Below are 24,182 nucleotides of genomic sequence, written 5' to 3'. Positions count from 1 at the left end.
TATGGAACTCATGATCAGAGAATCCTAATTCTCAATCATAGAGTCCCAGACACATAAGACTCATAATCAGCCATCAGATCAAAAAGGAACCTCTAATGTGTGTGACCCCGCAGGTTCGAACTAAAGCCGGTAGCACAGGAACCAATTTCTATACTAATCGAAGTGACCATCTAGCAATGGTACCCAACGACCGAATAGGTCGAATAGTCGCAATCGCAATATTCAGAACCTACGTGAATATGGTTACCGTATAATTCATCCCTTTTAACCCCTGTGTTTAGGATGACTCAGGATTAAACTGTCAACCCTGATGAGATCATCCGAATCGTGCTCAACTCAATTAGTCCTGTGACTCCTCACTAGGACTACCCTGGCCAAGGTTTTGATAAATTGAAACACGACTATACACAGCTCCTAAACTGGAGTGGTCAATCCCATCTTGACACACGCACCGACAAGTCAAGTACTTGACTACACCCAGCAGCCTTCCGTCACTGAATTAGAAATTCAGGTAGTCCAGTGCCTAAGTGCAGTGAGTTACTTGCAAGTCACCGTGGCGGTCTCAGGTCGGAGGGACATTTATACCCATATTCCATCGGAGCAAATCTTGACAGCAGAAATAGCTCCGGAGTCGGTCACGTTCAGTGCAGATGTACCATTACATCTCACTTGTATGCCATACCAGTGTCTCCACACTCCTTGGTTATGAGGACAACCAACCCATATGGCACACAACGACCTATGCTCGATAAACGTTGTCGTCTTTGGTAACAACGTATCATTTGGTCGCGAACAGATTTAAGGACTAAGTGACAAATCTCCTTTGTCGAGTCTAAATAGTCCTAAGGACTTCACCACAACACAGGAGTTCATTAGAAGATGAAATATTTGTGATGAAAAAATATCAAAATAACTTTTATTTATTTATAATTCATGTACTAATACAAAAGGAGCACAACCGTCAACAGGCTGACGATTGGTTTTGAAACACTATTCCCAACAATCTTCCATTTGGCCTAAAGCCAATCGGTGCAGTATCTAATACCCATCTTCGACTTGTAGTCGTTGAACTCCTTCACCGCAATGGCTTTAGTGAATGGGTCGGTCAGGTTCTCCTTCCCGTTGATCTTCTGAAGGTCGACGTCACCTCGATCCACGATCTCCCGGATGAGATGGTAGCGGCGCAGAATATGCTTCGTCCGCTGGTGTGCCTTCGGTTCCTTCGCCTGAGCAATGGCTCCAGAGCAGTCATAGTAGAGCAAAACTGGACCAACAAAGGAGGGTGCTACTCCGAACTCGGTGATGAATTTTCTCAGCTACACCACTTTTTTGGCAGCATCTGATGCAGCAATATACTCTGTCTTGCATACTGAATCAGCCACAGTGTGCTGCTTGAAACTCTTCCAGCAGACAGTCCCACCATTAAGGGTAAAAATAAATCCTGACACACTCTTGCTGTCATCGCGATCAGACTGAAAACTAGAGTCTGTAAACCCTATAGTCTTAAGTCCGATTCACCATATTCAAGCCACTGGTCCTTAGTATTTCTTAAATACTTCAGGATGGTTTTAACAACCTTCCAATGATTCTCCCCTGGATTAGATTGGTATCTACTCACTACCCCTAGCGAGTATGCCACATCTGGTCGTGTACATGTCATGGCGTACATGATAGATCCCACTACCGAAGCATATGGAATCCTATCCATACGCTCTCTCTCTTGAGGTATTGTCGGACAATCCCTTTTCGAGAGAGAAATTCTATGGCCTATCGGTAGATAGCCTTTCTTGGAATTCTCCATGCTGAACCTTTTCAGCATAGTATCAATGTACGTGGACTGGGATAAGCCAAGCAACCTTTTGAATCTATCCCTATAGATCCTCATCCCTAGGATGTAGGAAGCTTCTCCCAGATCCTTCATGGAGAACTGTGACGACAGCCAAATCTTTATTCCCTGTAATGCAGGGACATTATTCCCGATTAAGAGAATATCATCCACATACAATACAAGAAATACTACTACTGGATCATTAGCCCACTTATAAATGCAGGGCTCTTCTCCGTTCTTAATGAAGCCATACATTTTGATCGTCCTATCAAAATGTATGTTCCAACTCCGAGATGCCTGCTTAAGTCCATAAATGGACCTTTGTAGCTTGCATACCTTAGACTCATCTGTGGATGTGAACCCTTCAAGTTGTATCATATACACCTCTTCGTCCAGCTCTCCGTTTAGAAAAGCTGTCTTCACATCCATCTGCCAGATTTCATACTCTAGATGGGCAGCTATCGCAAGCATAATCTGAATGGATTTGAGCATTGCCACAGGATAAAATGTCTCGTCATAGTCTATACCATAATGTTGACGATATCCCTTGACAACCAGACGGACTTTATAGGTCTCCACCTTTCCGTCTGCGCCCCTCTTCCTCTTGAAGACCCACTTACACCCTATGGATTTCACTTCTTCGGGTGAGTCAACCAATGTCCACACATCGTTGACCTTCATGGACTCCATTTCGGATTTCATGGCCTCTAGCCATTTCTCAGAGTCACGTCTCTGCATTGCATCCATGTAGGTGATCGGATCCTCATCATTTTCATCAAGTTCGACATAATCGCCATCTCGGACCAAGAAACCATAGTATCTATCCGGTTGATGTGGTACTCTACCAGACCGCCTTAAGGGTGCATAATCAATGGGCTCCGGATCTGATCTAATCAAATTCGATTCAGGTTCAGTAACATGTGTCGGATTTTTCATCTGTCGAACTTCGTCAAGTTCGACCTTAGAGACAACAGTTCCTTCACTAAGGAACTCCTTTTCTAAAAAGATTGTCTTAAGGCTGACAAACACCTTTTGCTCATCAGCAAGGTAGAAATAATACCCTTTGGTCTCTTTTGGGTACCCTATAAAATTACACTTATCAGACCTAGGTCCAAGCTTGTCTGTAATTAAATGTTTAACATAAGCCAGACACCCCCAAACCCTAAGGTACGAGAGTACTGGCTTACGTCCTATCCATATCTCATATGGCATTTTGGCAACAGACTTACTCGAAACTCTATTTAGAAGGTAACAAGCCGATTCGAGCGTATATCTCCAGAGGGAGATCGACAGACCAGCAAACCCCATCATGGATCGAACCATGTCCAGTAAGGTCCGATTCCTCCTTTCAGACACACCATTATGCTGTGGTGTTTCAGGAGGAGTCCACTGAGAGAGAATCCCATTCTCCCCTAGATACGTCAGAAACTCATTGGAAAGGTATTCACCTCCTCGATCAGATCGAAGAATTTTAATACACTTCTCAGTTTGTTTTTCTACCTCATTTCAGAATAGTTTGAATATTTCAAACAACTCCGACTTATGCTTCATTAAGTAGACATATCCATACCTCGATAGGTCATCTGTGAAGGTTATGAAGTAGAAATATCCACCTCTTGCACTTGAGCTCATAGGTCCACATACATCAGAATGTACCAGACCCAAGAGTTCACTGGCTCACTCACTTTTTTCAGTAAAAGGTGACTTGGTCATCTTTCTAAGAAGACAAGACTCACAGGTTGAAAGTGATTCACAATCACCAAGTTTAAGAATTTCTTTTTGAGCCAACCTGTTTATCCTGTTCTTATTGATATGACCAAGCCTACAGTGCCAAAGGTAGACTTCTGATACATTATCTATTCTAGGACGTTTATCGAAGTTTTGAACCACATTAACAGGCCGTGATGGTAAGTAAATTCTATTATTTAATTGTCCAACAAACATTGTAACACCATTCAAAATGATATTGCAAATATTTCCTTTTATTAAAAAATCATAACCGTATATGGTCAAAAGGCCTACAGAAATAATATTTAATAAAAAGTTTGGACAGTAGTGACATTCACTCAAAATTACATTACGAGAATTGATTACAAGACTCATGATTCCTAAAGCTAGAACTGAAACTTTGCTTCCATCTCCAACGTTCAGGAACCTCTCGTCTTTATCAAATCTCCTACTGATCTGTATACCCTGCATCGAATTACAAATATGATAAGGGCTTCCGGTATCCAATACCCAGGCAGTAGTATCACAAATGGAAAAGTTGCAAGGAGTTATCATATAATTACCTTGCTTCTTCTTCGGCCTGTTCAGGTCTAGGGAGGCAATGTGTTGAGGACAGTTCCTCTTCCAATGCCCCTGCTTCTTGCAAAAGAAGCACTCCGTCTGGCTCTGGTCGGGCTTGCACTTCTTGGTCTGACCCTGTGCAACTGTCCCAGCATGAGGCTGCACCTTCTTGTTCTTGTTCTTCTTGTTCTTCTTCCCCTTCCCAAAGGATCGACGACGAGAAGAAGACCCTCCCACTACATTCACCGACTCTTTATGGAGCTAGTGATCCTTCTCAAAGTTCTGCAGCAACCCCAATAACCCGTGGTAGTTTACTGCAGGCTTTGTCATTCGAAAATGAGTAAGGAATGGGAGGAAGGACTTAGGCAAAGAATTAAGGATCGCATCCTTACCGAGCTGCTCGTGCAGAGGAAAACCCAATTTGCTCAGGCGCTCAATCATCTCGATCATGTGCAGTACATGATCAGTGACTGAGGCCCCATCCCTCATCCGAGCATTGAAAATGGCACAACTAATTTTGTGCCTTTCAACGTCGTCAGGCGTGCCAAAGGAGTCGTTCAACATTTGAAGCATCTCCTGTAGCTAGGCGTTCTCAAACCTGCGGCTGAACTCGTCATTCATTGCTGCCAGCATAATACATCGGATGGTGGTGCGGTCATTGAGCCACTTCAGGTAAGTATCTCGGATCGCCTTACTAGCATTCAGAGCTGGCTCTTCATGTGCTGGATCCGTTACTACATAAAGGATCCGCTCATGCTCAAAGATGATTTTCAATTTTCGATACCAGCTATCGAAATTAGATCCCATGAGCTTGTCATTATCTAACAATGATCGGAGCGACAGGGTAGTGGCCATAGCTGTATAAAGGAAGACCAGACCTCTATTAGTACATAAATTAATACTAAAGACTTGGACTTTAGTCTAAAATTTTTTTCAATATTTTTACGAACTGGTAGCCTCAACCTCCAATTCGAGGAATTACTTTAATTCCTTAATGGCTACTAGAATCCACACAGACTACACACGAGCCCAACTTTGGTTGGTCAACTCATGTGCATCTATGGTAGGTTCTTAACCAGTTGTTTCTCTAAACAACTTCTAGTAATTGATTTTGCCCCAGAACCTAATCAGTAGGCTTTGGCCTCCACTGAAAAGATCTGGTTAGGTCCAACCATTAACATGACTTAATTTGATGAATCAGACCAATAAATGATCAGGTCCGACTTTGACCGGCCAACCTAACCACCATCAAAAAGACTCAACCAAATTATCATATTATGAATGATAATTCCATTAGCTAATGAGCACCAGGCCTTTAGGCCTCCAATGATCATTGAACTAATTGACTCATTATCACTCACTTAATGGGAGGCATTGACTTAGTTATCATTATAACTTAATCATTTTAGGGACCTAATAATTTTTGCGAATTTTATTAAAGGATAGTAGAGAAGAAATCATCCAGCCAATTTCAATCCTCCCACTGACTTCACCAAGTCAGATTAAAAAAAAGATTTAATTAAAGCTGGCATTAGGAGCACCTAAATCAGTCACACTGATTTACCTAATGACATGGGTGAGCTCTAATCACCAAGTGATCTAATCAAAATCTAACTTACCAGATTGGCCAGGTAAGTGAGATCAGTGGTGGGGATTTACCATTAACTCGTCAATGATCGAATCAATGCGAGTAGCTCCCGCTTAAGAACCACTGGTCAAAACTGTCGAACTTACCTTAGACACCAACCGGTTCATTAGTTTTAATTTTGATCAACATAGTAAATAGGGCTCCACCACGTAGCCATGAATTAAGTCCATCTTGATCTAGTTAAAGACATGGACCCATTCAACTACAACTATTGAAGTTGAGTCTAGAGTATCCTTGACCTAATCTAATTCAACTTTTGATTAGATTTGACCAATTACTCCATTTAGTCCATTTTTAAGCTAACCTTAGGTCTAACCCAATTATGGACTTAATTCATCTAACCCATTGACCCACAAGTTTATGCAATTGTCTTAGGTCTTAATTCACAATTCTAGACCTACAAGACAATACTTAATTCTTTTAATTAAGTACTTGGGCTGATGGGTCAGGGTATGGCATTTCGAAAATAATTTTCAAATTTTTGAAAGATTTTATTTTCTGTTCACCAAATGTATTGACTCATTTCACAAACGGGTCAGCACATTTCATAAACAGCAATCCTATTGCTCATTTCATAACAGAAAATAACTCAAAATAAATCATAAATTTTTTTTTAGATCTAATCTAACATATTTATGATAAATTTTTATAATTAAGTCATTTCGCTGCTTCATCGATATGGAATATAATTGCATCGGCACCCCTACCGCCATAGGAGACCCCATCGAATGGAAAGAGAGGACCTTTAAACCCTACTTTTCTCCTATGACCGGATGGCCATGGCAACCAACCCAATTAGATTACTTGCTACTTGGATCAAGTATATCTAAATATATCAATTTCAAAATTTAAATTTTGAATTTCAAATTTTAAATTTCAAATTTTAAATTTGATATTTCAACCAAATTTCAAATTTCGAATTTTCAATCTTTGAATTTTAAATTTTAAATTTTAAATTTTGAATTTTAAATTTCAAATTTCGAATTTCAAATTTGAGATTTCAACCAAATTTCAAATTTCGAATTTTCAATCTTTGAATTTTAAATTTTGAATTTTAAATTTCAAATTTCAAATTTTAAAATTCAAAATTCAAAATTCAAAATTCAAATTTTAAATTTTGAATTTCAAATTTGAACTTATAGATTACACCTTAATCTACGCATGCATATGTATATCATATTCTAGAACCTGGCTCTAATACCATTTGAAGTAAAAATTCAGTGCAGGGGCAAAATGGTAATTTTAAAACTTTTTCAAAATTACTATTTTACAGTGAAATTATTAATTAATCTCATTAATTAATACTAATTAATCCTACACTAGGATCTAAAAATGATACAACAGAATGCATTTAAATTTGAAATTCAAATTTGAAACAGTAAACTTTTTACTGTACTGTGTTCAGAACACATCACCTTTTGCGGATAGTCGATCACCGTAATTTAATCACCATCAGAGGGCTCTGATCGTCACGTCGTAGCCACACTACTGCGGATCAGCTTTATCCATCCATATAGTGCACAAAAGTGGGTGTGAGAGAGCTTTGCATAGGAGAAAATTCATGAGAAGTTTCTTCTCATGATTCAAATGGGCACAGAGATTTAAGGTGGTGCAGGGATTCAAATTCAAATGGTCGTTTGATCTTAATTGAACCAACCTAATCAAAATAGGTTAAGCACAATTAGACTAAATTAAATCTAACTTAATTAGGCTTAATTAGGCTCAATAAAATTTTAATCAAATTAAAAATTGACTAAGCCCAACCCCTGATCAAATCAGGGACCAAACCATCTCGACGATTAGGTTAACTCTTAACCTAATCGGGTCAAACCCAACTGAATCCAATTCAATTGGACTTGATCTAAAAATAATTACTCAATCAAATTGAGTTAATTAGCAATCAAATCACTAATAAAACCTCTCATAATTATTGAGTCCAAATCCGATGGACAATCGGGTATCAAAGTCCATCAATATGAAACCTTGATCGAAGAGTTCAAATTTCAAATTCAAAATTTGAAATTCAAAATTTTGACCCCGGTATCCAAAATGTGTGAAACTCATGATCAGAGAATCTTAATTCTCAATCATAGAGTCTCAGACACATAAGACTCATAATCAGCCATCAGATCAGAAAGGAACCTCTAATGTGTGTGACCCCGCAGGTTCGAACCTAAGCCGGTAGCACAGGAATCAATTTCTGTACTAATCGAAGTGACCATCTAGCAATGGTACCCGATGACCGGATAGGTCGAATAGTCGCAATCGTAATATTCAGAACCTACGTGAATATGGTTATCGTATAATTTATCCCTTTTGACCCCTGTGTTTAGGACGACTCAGGGTTAAACTGTCAACCCTGATGAGATCATCCGAATCATGCTCAACTCAATTAGTCCTGTGACTCCTCACTAGGACTACCCTGATCAAGGTTTTGCTAACTTGAAACACGACCGTACACAGCTCCTAAACTGGAGTGGTCAATCCCATCTTGACACATGCACCGACAAGTCAAGTACTTGACTACACCAAGCAGCCTTCCGTCACTGAATTAGAAATTCAGGTAGTCCAGTGCCTAAGTGCAGTGAGTTGCTTGCAAGTCACCGTGGCGGTCTCAGGTCGGAGGGATATTTATACCCATATCCCATCGGAGCAAATCTTGACAGCAGAAATAGCTCCGGAGTCGGTCACGTTCAGTGCAGATGTACCATTACATCTCACCTGTATGCCATACCAGTGTCTCCACACTCCTTGATTATGAGGACAACCAACCCATATGGCACACAACGACCTATGCTCGATAAACGTTGTCGTCTTTGGTAACAACATATCATTTGATCGCGAACAGGTTTAAGGACTAAGCGACAAATCCTCCTTTGTCGAGTCTAAATAGTCCTAAGGACTTCACCACAACACAGGAGTTCATTAGAAGATGAAATATTTGTGATGAAAAAATACTAAAATAACTTTTATTTATTTATAATTCATATACTAATACAAAAGGAGCACAACCGTCAACAGGCTGACGATTGGTTTTGGGATACTATTCCCAACAATATGTCTATGTAATAATCTTGATTTAGATACTTCTACACTACATCTATATAATCATCTTAATTTACTAAAGAAATGAGAACACAAATTAAAATAAACAACCTATAAAAATAACATTTTTAGAATCAACAAGGATTCCTTCTTGATTTTGTCTGTCATTTTCTATATCTAGAATATCCCTCCCATTTATCTTAAAGAATACATTCATTAGGCTAGTGAATGTCTCCCTCAATTTAGCCACCAGATGTGCCATTTCTCCTTCTTTTCCAATCAAATCACTCTCTTTTCATAAAACTCCTAAATATCTTAGATTCCATCTTTTTCTCTAATTTAACTCCCATATAGATTGGACTCTTTAGTTCAACTCCTAAATAGATTGAACTCTATCAATTTCCTTCTCTCTTCCCTCTTATGTGTGCTACACATGCCTAGTTGCTGGTATTTATCAATTTGTAATTAAATGTTTATTGGTGGGATCATGGTCATCAGTGAATGCTTTTTGCTAGATATATCATGTACATCAAGCATGCCAAGATATAATATTTAATGGGTTGATAGAATGATTTTGGATTTTATGCAATTTATTCTTCAATTCAGATGTGCAAAACTTATGCATGCATATAGGTTTCCTTTTCTACATGTGCAATGCATTTGATGCATGATATTTAAGACCAAAAGTTTGATTAGATTTTCTATTTTTTTCTCTTTATTTGTCCATCTATTTTTTCTCTCTTATCATGAAGCCACCTTAACTTTATTTATCTTCATTTTATTTCATGCCAATGTCATCATTCTCTATCCGATCAATAGCCTCAACTAGCAATCCCTCTTTTGATTGTCAGACTATCTCCATCTTCTTTAATTCTTGCTAGATAAGTACTAAGGCAATAATAACTATAGATCATAATGACAAATAATATGATTAGTCTTATGATAGATGACCCTAACATAAGTGATAAGTAATGTGATTAGTCTTATGGTTGATAAACTTATTCTTATTCTAGTCCTTGAATTTTCTTCCATTTTTTCTGTAGCCATTATTTCTAAGTCTTTTTATCACCCTCTTAGCTATTATAAATATAAAATCTTTAGAAGCAATGGTTTAATCAAGTTACAACGCTCATTCAAAGGAGAAAAAAGCATTAAATTGAAGAAAATAAGAGTACAACTATATATGGATGAACTCTTGTAGCTAAATTATGTTCCACTATCATTATCTCTAACAATTTATCTCATTTTTTGAGCACACTACAAAGCTCAAAAAGGAGAATAGGGAAATAGAAAATAAAAGATAGGAAATTATTAATATTGATTATATAATAGCCATTGATGATGTTTAAGGACTCCATCTCTCTCTTTCTCTCTCTTACACACATACACACACATTCTTAAACATCCATAATCGGAGGAGAGCTATATATTTGTACCAAAAATCATCTATATAGTGATATCTATCCATCCCCAAACATCTAAAAAATTTCTAGTAAATGAGCATGCTGTACTAATTTTCATCCTTTTTCTTTTCATCAGTTTATTCATAGCCAACTTATTGGTCGGTAATTGATGATGGAACAATAAAAAGAGGAGAGTTGACGACTAAGGTAAAAAGGAGTAGGACAAAGAGGTAATAAAAAGTAGGATAAAAAAGAAATAAAAAGGAATAAAAGAATGAAAAAAATCAATTTATTGTAATTCATAAATTTTTGGAATGACTAAAAAGGCCACTGTATCAATTGCAGGATATTCTGCTGCCTTCACTAAAGATATATCTCTTTAAGAACTAATAATGGGATAATCATTCCATGGATAGAGAAATGATGATATAGGTTCTATTTTTAGATAAAAGAAAACTAAGGAATTGTTATTTTCACATTATTAGTATGAATGATAGTTTTGCTAAATAATAACAAAAGATATTAAATGGCATTGATATCTTTGATATGAACTAATTAGTAATTTTTTTTAAATAAAATGCAAATGTACAAGTTAATCAAAATTCAAGATTTTAAAATACTAAACTCTGACATGAAGTAATTAGTAATGGTTAGTTTATAAAATGAAAATGAATATCTAGATCAAAATTTAAATTGATTCATTACAACATTAATATTATACAATATAAAAATATTGATTTCAATTATTTATTTTTTTAATTTTATTCTATTCTATTCTCATTCTTTTTTTCTTTTACCTTATAAAAATTGAATTTGGCGAATGGACTCCAATTAATTTAGTTTCAAGGGTTTATTTGATTGGAGCTAATATGATATTAAAAATAAATCTCCTGTTACATAACCATATTTAATACGAAAAGAGGATGAGAGATGGTAATATAAAGATGGATTTTATATCTATTTTACTAAGAAAGAATGAAAAATAAATATCACCAAAGAGGTGGTATTTTTTTTTTCAAGCTAGATTATCGAGTAGAGGTAATTTAAAACTATTATTGCTCAAATAGAAATGTACCCACTTATATTATATTAAGATTATATTATTTATATTAATTTTAATATATATTATATTAATATTATATAATAATATAATATTAATACATTATAAATATATTAATATATTATACTTATATTTATTTTACTAATATTTATTAAAATATTATTAGTAACATTTGTTACTAAATATTATACTTATATTTATATAATATATAATTAATATATTATAATTATATATTTATCCTAACTATTTATATTTTTATTAGCTTATTAACTAATTTTAATAAACATATTAATTATATATATGATGTATTATGAATAATATATTCATTAGTTATTTATTATATTTGATATAATAAATTAATTTATTAAAATTAAGATATTAAAATATTAATAATATTATTTATAAGTAATATATCTAACATATTAATATATTTAAGTAAACATATTATTAACATATTTTTTAATTTACCAGAAGTATACTAAAATTTATATTAGTGAATATAGTATTAACATATTTATTACTATATCCAAAGTATACTAAAATTAACTTATAAAAAATATTTTCTAATATATATAAAATAATATAAAATATTTATTATTTTATATAAATGTATTCCAATATTTGAAATGATCGATGGTAATAATCTTCATATAAGAGGGCCATAAATGGCCGACAAATGGTCAATAAAAAAGTGGAACAAAAAAAATCATTATTTGAATTATTTATTCATAAATATTTTTGAATATAATATTTTTATAATAAATTATTTTTAATCAAATATAATAATTTTTTGGTAAATCTCATATTAGTCTCTCTAGATTCACATATATCTATCTAATTTTAATTGTAGCAATCAAATTCTTTAGATTCCTTTTTAGTCCCAATTAAGTTCTTTTATTAGTTTCTACGGAAGGAGTTAACAGATAGAGGTGGCCAATAAGCTCCATGTCAAATCAAGCACTACTCAGATATGAAACGGTTCAGAACTAAATAGATTATGTCCGGTGTAAAATGTAAATAAATGGATCAAGCCAGGCCCAGCTTGTTAGGCAAAATCCTCTAACACGGCCCAAGGCATGTATATATACGAGCTATGCTAGGCACGGTCCAATATATTTAGGTATGTACGTGCTTAGGCCGTGCCAAGTCTATCAAATATATTTTTAATTTTTTATTTAATATTAATTTTTTAAAAAATAAGAGTTTTTAGATTAATATTTATTTTTTTAGGTTTAAGAATTTGTTATTGATTAATTGAAATATTAAAAACTAAGTAGTAAGTGACGTCAAACATATTGTGAATTAAAAAATCTATAATTAAAAATAAGAAGAAATAATATTAGATATTCAAGTTAGTTATTTAAGTTTCATAATTTATTGTTGTTTTAATTGAAATATACATATAGGAAAGATTATAAAAAAATATCCCAAAATTTTTATTGATAATTGAATTGCTTGTTGTTCAAATTATAGAGTGCAAAAGTTCAAAAAAAATGATCATAATTATTATTCATATTGAAAAATAAAACTTGATATGTTTGCAAATTACAATTGTTGAAATCCTGTCTCAATAAGAGATGTTGTGAATTCGTTGGTGGTGGTTATGTTTGTATTATCTTAAGAACTTGATAGATGTCTGCTAGCATCTTGAAGTCGGCTTTTTATATCTAACCAATTTTTGAAGAAGACACATCTCTACAGACTCTTTGTTCATTCTGCTTTTTCTTATCCAAGACTCATTTACCAGCACTGAATGCAGACTCTAAAGTGATGGTAGACATTACCACGATCAGGATGTCTCATGCCATAGCAGCAAGCATCGAAAAGATATTTTGCTGTGACTTCTGCCATTGCAGCATGTTTAAATTATCTAGCAATTTAGGATTGAGGGCAGCGATGATGTCGTTGGTGAAATAGAAGTTTAATTCCAACGATAAGGATGATAAAGACAAACTACCATCCGATTGCCATTACCGTTGGACTATCCACTGCAATACGTTGTGCTTCCTGCTGCTACTTATGCTTGATTGTCTAGATATGATTATGCTAGCTCTACTATCTCCAAATCTGACATCATATAAACTATATATGGCATATAAATAATATTCAACTGCCTCTTTATCATCAGTTGAATTGGTTAGCATGTATTGGTGATATTGATTAAGTAAATAAAGAACGCTAGTCAATTTAATTCCAATATCAAAAATAGTAGCAATAGAGTGTATGATACTTAACCTAAGCCAATATTCTCTCCACTTGGCCTCCATTACATGAATTAATGGGGCCAAAGTTTTATCATTTTTCTATATAGAAGATTTTTCAACAATCTGAATAATATATGTCAAAAATTCATAAAAAATAGGATAATATGCGTTAGAGAAAAAATTTATTGTATTAAAAAATATTTTTAAAAAAATTATAAAATTTTGACAACACACCAATCTTCAGAAGTTAGAGGTTCCTCAAAGGGCAATTGAGAATTTACAAAAGTATTTGTTAACTCAAAATATTCAAATATACTACTTAACAAAAGATATATGGAATTCCACCTACGTACAACATCAAATTTAAATTTTTTGTATGCCTTACCATGAGAGTTGCACCATTGCTTAAAATCTTATTTTCTTAAAGGAGAATGCTCAATGAATTGGATGGCATCTCTAATTCGAGTGATCGAGATATTTAAAATACCTAATCCATCTTGCATACACAGGTTAAGCATATGGCATACACATCTAATATGTAAACAATCACCATCCAAAATTGGATTTAATGATTATTTTAGTAAAGAAATAGTAGCAGTATTATTAGATGTATTATTAAAAGTTATCTTATTTTGAATTGCCATAATATATTATAGTTACTATTATAGCATCCGAAATTATATATGCAATGTGTGAAAATTTAAATAGTTTAAAACTCAGAATTTTTTTTATTCATGTTCCATTCATTGTCTATAAAATACACAGTATAACAAATATAACTAGTACATTGATAGTCAACAGTTTAGATATCACAAGTCATTAACATTTTACGATTTAAGGATCTTGATAATTTTTGAAGCCCAACTCTCATTTCAATATATTACTTCATTGCTTCTCTACAAATTATTTTCTTACTAATTCGTCTATATTGGAGTTGTAGATCTCGTTGGATATATCACTATAATTTTTCTGACTCGATTCTTATAAATGATTCTTTCTTGTGAATTATTCACCAAACAAGCTCTCTACATTATATTTTTTAATCCAGCTAAATTCAATTGGGCTCAGACTTTTGTGTCATGTATCCTATATTGTTCTATATGGCATTTTAAGTGGCCAGTGCTACTGGATGATTTAGCGGTCAGAATGGCTTTGCATTTCTTGCAAACCATCATAGGTTCACCCTGAACATTGCTAGATTCATCAAAATCTCCCCATATCTCACTAGTTCTCTTCCTAGTCTTACGGATATGAGCACTAGTGGTTTCCTGAGGAGTATTCATCTCCTCATTGGGGGTCATACCAGGGGTGCTATCATAATAAGAATACATTTATATATGCCAATAAGAAGAAGTGAAAATAAAAAGATTATATTGAGAAGTATATACTCTTCATCGAAGATAGAGGATGAAAATGTATAATAGTGGATGTTAGTAGTTCGATCCTTCAACTTCGAGAGAATTCAAGCATACTTAAGCAAAATTGATTGTAAATAAACAAGTAAATAGAAAGAGCTTGTAGACAGAAGAAAATTGAGAGTAAGAGAGAATTGAGAGAATGAATTGGTATAATAGAAATAGTGAGAACAAACCTTTATTTATAGTTGTTAGAAACTTTTGTGCTATACAAAATATCCTCAGAAACTAGCCATTTATGACCATTGGTATGGGTATATTGGTCTGTTGGTAATTTTTTTTATCAAAAAATTATGTTAATTACCAAATAACCTCACTACCCTCAAATATAGCCATATATGGCTATTGGAGAGGATAAAAATGATATTTTTTTGAAATTTTACTATTAAAATTAAAAAAAATATTATCGTTATGTTATAGTTACAGGCCTGGACAAGCCCAAAACGGGTATAATCGTGCGTGCCTGCATAGCTTACCAGGCACGGCATGTGATGGACTTGTTATTCAAGCACATCGCGTCGAGATGGGCATGGCATATAGACCGTGCTATGCCCAGCCCTAAACGGGCTCATGCTTGGGCTCACAAACCCCAAGCCTCGCACAGAATAGGGGTATGGGCCGTGTCTAGTACGATCTGTTACTGTTCATTACAAGCCATGCCAAGCACGACCCATTTTGGGCTAGCATTGGACTGCCATGGACAGTCCAGCCCGTTGGCCATCTCTACTAATAGAAATAAATAAAAAATAATTATTTATAGCTGACATGGCAGTCCTTTGAAATTTAAAAAAAAAAAAAAAAAAACATGACATGGCATCCAAGAGATCCCTTGCTGTCGTTTTGCCCCATTGACCAAATAGAATGAGCTGCAACACTTTTGCCCCATTTTCAAAGAAGAACAAGCGAAGCCAAGGATCAAAAAATAGAAAGGGATGGTGAAGGGAAAGATGAATCATGATGAGAATTATTATTGTGGAATGAGAGCTTGTATTCGTACATTTTGGACTAGTACAAATCCATGAAGAATATTTCTTGGATGTAACAGATACGGGATTAGTCTCTCTCTCTCTCATATTTTTTTTTTTTAATTTTGTATATACTTGAATCAACTTTTACGAGTATATGTTTGAATTCTTATGAGATCATATTTGTTCTGTAGATGAGCATATTTAGGATGTGGGATGGGATTTTAACTCGAGGCTATTGAGAGATTGAATCTTTTAAACGTGAGGCTCTTGTTTGAATCTTTGCATCAAATTTTTTTCTTCTGACCTATAAACACTAAGGCAAAATATGTCAGTTTAAGATCTATCCATAGTAATATGGTAGGGGTTTTTCGGTTATGCTACAAATGGTATATTCTTTGTATATTTATTGTCAGCAACATAGAAGAACTAATTCTAATTATTTGTCAGCAACACCTTCTAACCAATTTCATTGAAAGTGAACAACTTATACTAAAAATGGACATAATTGACCAAGGACTAATTGCCATTAAACCATGGTTTGTGAGTCAAAGAACAGAGTATTCTATCTTTAAAGACGCAAAGTAACGAAAAAAATTAAATGAAATAGTGGAGTGAATTTTGATGCTTGCACCCTGCAACTGAACCACAAAAGTCACATTATTAGCGCCTTTTTTTCCTTTACTTCTTTTTTCAAATATTTGTTACAAAAGTTGCTAGTTTCATTTCTGATAGAGATACTTTTTATTTGAAGGAAAAAGGGTGTTGCGATTACTTTGTGTAGTTTGATCATCCTGCATGACAACTACTATCAAGAATTACTTAACAGCTTGCTGGTCTGAGAAGAGATTTGGACATAGCTCGAGAAATGACAAAAATGACCCAAGAAAGAGAGGCTATGGCTCTTGTTGCTTGCTGATAATGTTCTACATTATGGGTTTGCAGTCAACTAAATAAGAAGGCTATACTGATTGATGATGGAGATTTGAATATGTAGTGGTAGATATATTGGATAGCTTGTATTGTTAGTTGTGATGTAGTTAAATCAATTTGGGAGGTTTTTGTAGGTGAATGAGGACTGACCAATTTGGTTATATTGTTGGTGAGTTTTGTGTTCTTAGCAAACATATTGGATAGCTTGAATACAGTCAGTGATTGCAACTATGTTTGGTTGTAATTTTATAACAGTATTAATGAAAATGAAGTTGTGTTCTATATTTGCTTAATTCCTGATTCTTTTTTGTTTTACATTGTATGTTGAACATCAAATTTGTTGAATGCAGTAGAAAAGAAGAGAAATGATTTGAACACATTTAGATTTTGAGTAACATACTATTGATCTTATAAAGATTAAGTGGATTGTGTAATTGAGGTTCACGTACATTGGAGAGAAACCAGGTACATATCCTAGATAAATCCACTATAGTTCAAAAATAACACCAAAACATTGTTTTGTCCAAGCTAATAATTGAAATATCATGAAGATTAAAAAACACTATTATGGTGTGCATCTACATTCTCCATAATGATTGGCTTTGAGTTGTAGTCTCCTTCACTTTCATTTTGCCTGTCTCCTTAATTTTTGAAGTCATATGTTGAAAATGTGAACCAACCATCTCTACTGAAATAAAAAAAGTATATGATGAACTAGAAAATATTGCACCATAAGTAAAAAAAAAAAAAACAAGAAAAACACCACCTGCATGACTTGATCCGTGAGCTGCACCTATTTTAGTTGGTGTAGGAACTCCAATAGATGTAGTAGAAAATATATTGACAGTCGATCTAAAAGGTGCGCAACAAATCCATAAAGAGTAGTAGTAATATTGAACCCAGAAATTAGATCTACAGCAAGTCTACGAAGAATAGCTTCAGAACAACTAGGTGCAACTGTAACATTAGCAGCTACAGCATTTTCAATATCTAAAAATATACTTCCATAAACAATAATAGTTGTATCTTTGTGTTCTTAACCTCCCATAGTATGTACAACTTTTTCATAATCAAAACGTGTATTCCTATAAAGTGCAGCATCAAATCTAGTTGGTACAGCAGCTTGAATAATAGCAGCTCTTTTTCCATGCATGATTATAGTAGATGTATGAATAGGAGTTGCTATTGTCCCAGTAGTTGTGTTGATAGAAGAACTTTTTGTATTACCTACAGTAATATATTTCAACATAACAAAATCACAAGTTAATTCAAGATATGAAAGTATTTAATCCTATTTTACTTCTAGTCCATCTAATTTATCCTTATTTTTCTACTGGATCCATAAATTGCAACTTTTGCTTTGCAATTCCGTGTGTTATAACCTTTTCGGTGGTATCAAGAGCATGTTATAGTGGTTTGCTTCCTTTTAAATTTGTTTGGAATTTTCATTTCATCAGATCCCTTGTTTCTCTTTTTTTTTTTTTGATCTACCTGGAGGTCTATTCAACTTAAGAGATAAGACCTCATCCTACCCCCTCCGAGGTCAAAAGTCGGGGCTACTGTGAGACTGGATTATATGTGAGCATGTCTTCATATAAGTTTCTTTCAAATAATATTTATCCACATAATCTTCTGGCTTCTCTCTTTTACACCATATTGCGGAAATTGCATGACTATATCGAATTCCTATAATTTATCACAAAGATTATATTTATCAAGTTATTGAAGCTGACTTAGTTTAACTTAGTTCAGAATACTAATTTTTTTTACATGTTATCGCACTTATAATGAGTGCAGCTGTGCTCATTAAAGTCGACAACATATTGACTATCATCAGTGCGAACTTGACATTTTGGTCCACCTGACCAAATGGAAGTGCAACACCTTGAATCAAACTTGTTCTTCTCCAATATATCTTGAATCTTAGGACACAATGGTAGCTCTTATCCTTTTCAAACCATTCATCTTAAATACCAAGTCATATCCATTTACAACACCGTACTCTCTGATAGCTTGTTTGGCATCTTCCGTAGAGTCAAATACCAATCCCACCTCCCATTTGAAATCTTTTATATTAATCCTCTTTTTGAATTGCTCGATTCTAACTAGATCTTCATCATCAGAATTTCTCGATATTTGTAGATCTTCAGGGATCTCCTTTTCAAATTCTTCATGGACTAATGGTAGCTTGTTGGCCATACATATATTTTCTACCATTTTCATATAGTTCACCTGTTCACCCTCCTCATGGAATCCCTTTATAATTTTCTTCCCCTTGTTAATTTCACACCAGATCTTGGTTGCTTCACTTGACCGGTTGAAATATTGGAAACCAATTTCACCACGTATACTACAGTAAAAGGAGGAATTAACCATCATTTTTTGCCGATGTTTTTTGGAAGCGTCAGCAGGTTGCGCTGACCTGCCGACACTTTTAAAAAATGTCGTATTTTCAATGACGCTTAAAAGCATCATAAAATTTCAGCATTGTCAATGCCGACGTTTTTAGCAAAAATATCGTTAAATAAAGAAAATGCCGATATTTTTTTGCGTCATTATTTAATGACGCTAAAAAGCGTCGTTAGGTTCGCTTAATACCCCCATTCTCCCGTACCCTAATCTATCTACCGCCGCCCCCTCCCACCTATTCCTCCCATTCCCCGGGCCCTAATCCCCTCCCGGCCCCCATCTCCATCGATTCTCCACCGCCGGTGCCGCACTCGCCGTCCACACCGCACCGCCGTCCACCGCTCTCCTCTGCTGCAGCACCCTCGCTGTCCACGCCGATCGCATCCATCTTCATCTTTTACGTAAGTCCATCATCTTGTTCTTCTAAAATTTATCTACATGATTCTCCATTTCTGATGAACTGATGGTACATAATTTATTGCTTTCCTTTTTTGATAGAGGAAATAAATCCTAGCAACCATAACCAATAAATTTTGAGACTGCAGATTGATAATAACCATAACCTTAAGGTTTTCCCAACCATCAACATATTCTGTCGATAAGAGTACTGCCATCTCTCGTAACTAGTCTCTTGTCAAAGTTACAATTATTTGAAGAAAACATCCCATGTATACTGATATTGTTCGTGGGAGAAGGGATAAAACTGTTGTGTTTGATCATATTAAAAGTTGTTAAATAATGTTTAAGCTATCAGGGAATGAGTTAATGATATATGTCTGGCATAACATCTCTCTCATGTGTGGTTGGGATCATGCATATGGAGTTCCAAAGGAGCAAGATAACAAACACACCAGGTTAACTACATAAAAAATCGATATAGAAGGTGTTTTAATTCATGATCTTTGGTGACCTGAGCTTTGATACCATCATAGCAATTAACTAGTCGTCTCCAAAAGCTAAAATTACTAGAGAATTAGCCAACAGCATATTATAGGCCAAACATAAATTGATTGCAAGTCTGCCTCCTAAAGTTGCCCCTTTTTTGATGTTTTTTTTTGCTTCAAGGACAATTGTGCATGCGTTTAGCTTTTAGAAAACAACATAAAAGCTCCAGACTTATGGGGCATGGTAGTGTCTTTCAGGGTAAAATAGTTTTGTGTCAAGGGAAATGATGAGGGCGGCATATCTTTGAAAGCTCTGTGGCACCAATTTCGTCGAGTGGACAAATGTAGAAGCATAGCACTGGCCTGTCCGAGGGCTTGTGTAGTCATCTAGTTTTCTGTCCACATACAGCTTTAAAATGGTTTCAGCAACTTTGAATGAAGGTGCTTAATGCCTTGCATCATAGATATCTTGAGGATTAAATAAATTCAAGCAGGCAGCTAGTGTATTGATAAAGTCTCTTAGTTGGTGAACAAGGGACTTGGGATATAATTTTGCCTTTGTGAGGATTTGGGAGGTTTGAGATACTGGGAGGATTAGACCAAACTGCTATAGAGAAATTTTTTGTGCACCGCGAGCAGTGTAGAAAATCCGACGTGGAGCACATCGTCTTGTCCAATTAGTTCATGTGGTCATCGCTATCTAATGCACATTTAATGCCTGCAGATCAGTTTTTTCATTTTAAAATTTTGTATAATGAAAATATCCCTGTCCATTGATTTTTGAGTTTTCAAGTTATATAATGATATGATATGCACCATATCATATCTAGATGTATTTTTGAGTCTTCAAGTTATATAATGAACTACAATAGCTGTTATTTTTTTAGATTTTATGAAATGACTGATATTTTTTACTCATTGCATTAATATAGATTGTATAATTTTTCTTATTTTTAGATAAGTTGCAAGTTCGATCATTTTTATCCTATAATGGACAAAAATTGGATAAATAAACCAAGGAATAGTAAAGAATATTTAGATGGAGCTCATGACTTCATTAAATTTGGTATGAAGAAAAGCAGTTTGAATGAAAAGATTTTATGCCCATGTCGGAAATATGTAAATAGTTCTTCTTTAGATCCATAAATTATTAAAGAATATTTGGTATGGAATGATTTTTTAAGAGGTTATACCGACTGAATTTTTCATGAAGAATCTATGTTGCCATCATCATGTAACCAACTCCTAACTCATTTTGGATCCACTAGCCTACAATACAATTCTGCAAGAGATGATGATATAAGGGGTTTGATCACAGATACTTTTGGACTTGGTGTTTAAAATTTAGGAGAATCCAGTAGTATACAAAAAACAGTTGGGATGTTTGACGGATGTACATATACAGAACATATGCATGTTAAGGAGCCTATACGTACATCTAATGATGAGACAGCTCATTATCACACCTTAATGAAAGATGCAGATGAAGTATTATATCCGGGTTGTACAAAATTTTCTAAGATTTTTTTTCTTGTATATTTATTTCATTTAAAATATTTGAATGGATGGTCTGGAAAGAGTTTTACCATGCTGCTCAAGTTATTAAAGGATGCATTTTCAGAAAGTACTCGTTTACCACCTTCGTATTATGAAGCTAAGAAAGTAGTAAAGAAATTGGATCTTGGATACGAAAAGATTTATAGTTGTCCGAAAGATTGTATGTTATATCGGGGTGAAAATGCTAATCAAGAGTCATGCAATGTATGTGGATTTTCAAGATGGATAACACAAAAAGAAGATCGAGACGATGTACTAAATGAATTGGATGCAACGCGGAGTAAAAAGAAATCGATGAAGGTATTGCGTTACTTTCCTCTTATACCTAGATTGAAAAGAATTTATGCATCATCAAAAATAGCTTCATCAATGAGATGGCATGATGAAGGACGTACAAAGGATGGAATGTTGAGACATTCAGCAGATAATCTTCAATGGAAAGCATTTGATGATAGGCATCCTGATTTTGCCTCTGATGTTCGTAGTGTTAGGTTTGGCTTAGCTTTTGATGGCTTCAATTCATTTTGGACCCTGAGTTCTACCTACAGCATTTGACCAGTCATTTTGATACCTTACAATTTACCACCGTGGATGTGCATGAAACAATCATCACTTATCTTGTCAATGGTTATTTCAGGAGATAAGGGTCCAGGCAATGATATTGATATTTTTCTACAGCCTTTTATAGAGGAATTGAAACAGTTGTGGGAGGGTATTGATGCATTTGATGCTTCCAACGGCCAAACATTTAAACTACGGGTAGCTTTGTTATGGACTATTAATGATTTTCCAGCATATGCCAATTTATCTGGCTGGAGTACAAAGGGACTGGTCGCATATCCTTATTGTGGAGATTCAACACATTCAATTTGGTTAAAATATGGAGGTAAATTTTGTTACATGGGACATCGTCGATGGTTGGAAGCAAATCATCCATTTCGATTTCAGAAAGATTTGTCTGATGGTACTATAGAATTGGGATGTGCCCCTATTCCATCTTCTGGAACTAATGTTCATAGATAAATGGATGGCATCAATTACAGCTATGGTAAGCACTCAAAGTTCTCTAAAAAAAGAGGAAGGGATGATGTTGAAAGCTCAATGCATGAAGGGTTACCAGAGAAAGTCAGTATCAGTACTATAGATGCAGAGGTGTTTCAAGATACAGACAATTATTTCGAGGATGAAAATGAGGAAGACACACAGATAGCATCTACACAACAGTCCAGTAAATATTTATGAAAAAATAAAGTATCTTTTTTGACTTATCTTGTTGGAAACATAATCTTATTCGGCACAATCTTGATGTCATGCATATAGAGAAGAATGTTTGTGATAATTTACTTGGAATATTTTTAAACATTGATAGAAAGCGCAAAGTTAACATGAAGGCACGTCTTGATTTAAAAGAAATGGATATCCGATAGGAGCTTCATCCTAAAATGCTTGCTAATGATAGAATTTATGTGCCTTCTGCATGTTACACAATGTCTGCTCAAGAAAAAAATAATTTTTTGGGAGTTTTGAAAAGTATCAAGGTACCTGATGGATATGCATCAAATATTTTACGATGTGTGCATCTAAAGGATCGAAAACTTTCAAATCTTAAAAGTCATGATGGTCACATATTGATGCAAGATATCTTTCCAATAGCTTTAAAATCATCATTGCCGAAACAAATTGTTGCAATTGTACTTCGATTATCGTCATTCTTTAAGGCATTATGTTCAAAAGTTATTGATCCTCGGGAACTTGATCAGTTAGAGTCCGATATTGCAATTCCACTTTGCTAGATGGAAAAAATTTTTCCTCTTGGATTTTTTACTATTATGATACATCTGCTCATTCACCTAGCTTCAGAAGTTAAAGTTGGTGGACCGGTACATTATAGATGGATGTATCCTATTGAGAAGTATTATTGCAAACCTTAAATCTTTTGATAATTTTATTAGAAATAACAGCATACTGATATTTTAATAAATATTTAATTCTTGAAGATATCTTGTGCGTCTTAAAGATTATGTGCGAAATAGAGCCTATCCCGAGGGCTCGATTGCTGAAGAATATATTGCTGATGAATGTTTGACATTTTGTTCTAGATATCTTCAAGGTGTAGAGACTATTTTTAGTCGACCTCAATGGTATAATGACTTTGTGGAGAATGCAGAACTGCATAAGTTCTCAACTATTGGAAAATTCTTGGGAAGAGCTGAAAGTATTGTACTGGATCAAAAATCCTTAGCACAAGCACATCGTTATGTGTTACTTCATAGTGACATAATATCTGACCATCGCAGGTTAGTATATTTAAGGCATGATATCAAGATTTAAATTTTATATTAGATATAATATTTTAAATGATATATTTATATTTTATATAATAAATTTTTAATTTATTAGAGATGAGCCAATCATAACATTCGTCCTAATGCAATGATTGAACAGCGATGGTTGGTCGAGTTATTCCCTATGTGGCTTTCGAATCAGGTGTGATTTATATTTAATTATGGGATACATTAATTTTTGATACATATTTAATATC

The 24,182-nt window shown here is 34.4% G+C and overlaps 1 pseudogene; it reads left to right on the top strand.

Moving 5' to 3' along the window:
* Positions 1-21,493: 21,493 nt before the first annotated feature.
* On the top strand, positions 21,494-23,571 carry LOC140851503 (uncharacterized; annotated as a pseudogene).
* Positions 23,572-24,182: the final 611 nt, after the last annotated feature.

Source organism: Elaeis guineensis, chromosome 9 (genome assembly GCF_000442705.2).
Source record: "Elaeis guineensis isolate ETL-2024a chromosome 9, EG11, whole genome shotgun sequence".
Classification (NCBI taxonomy): domain Eukaryota; kingdom Viridiplantae; phylum Streptophyta; class Magnoliopsida; order Arecales; family Arecaceae; genus Elaeis; species Elaeis guineensis.
This window is presented reverse-complemented; position numbering and strand designations above follow the sequence as displayed.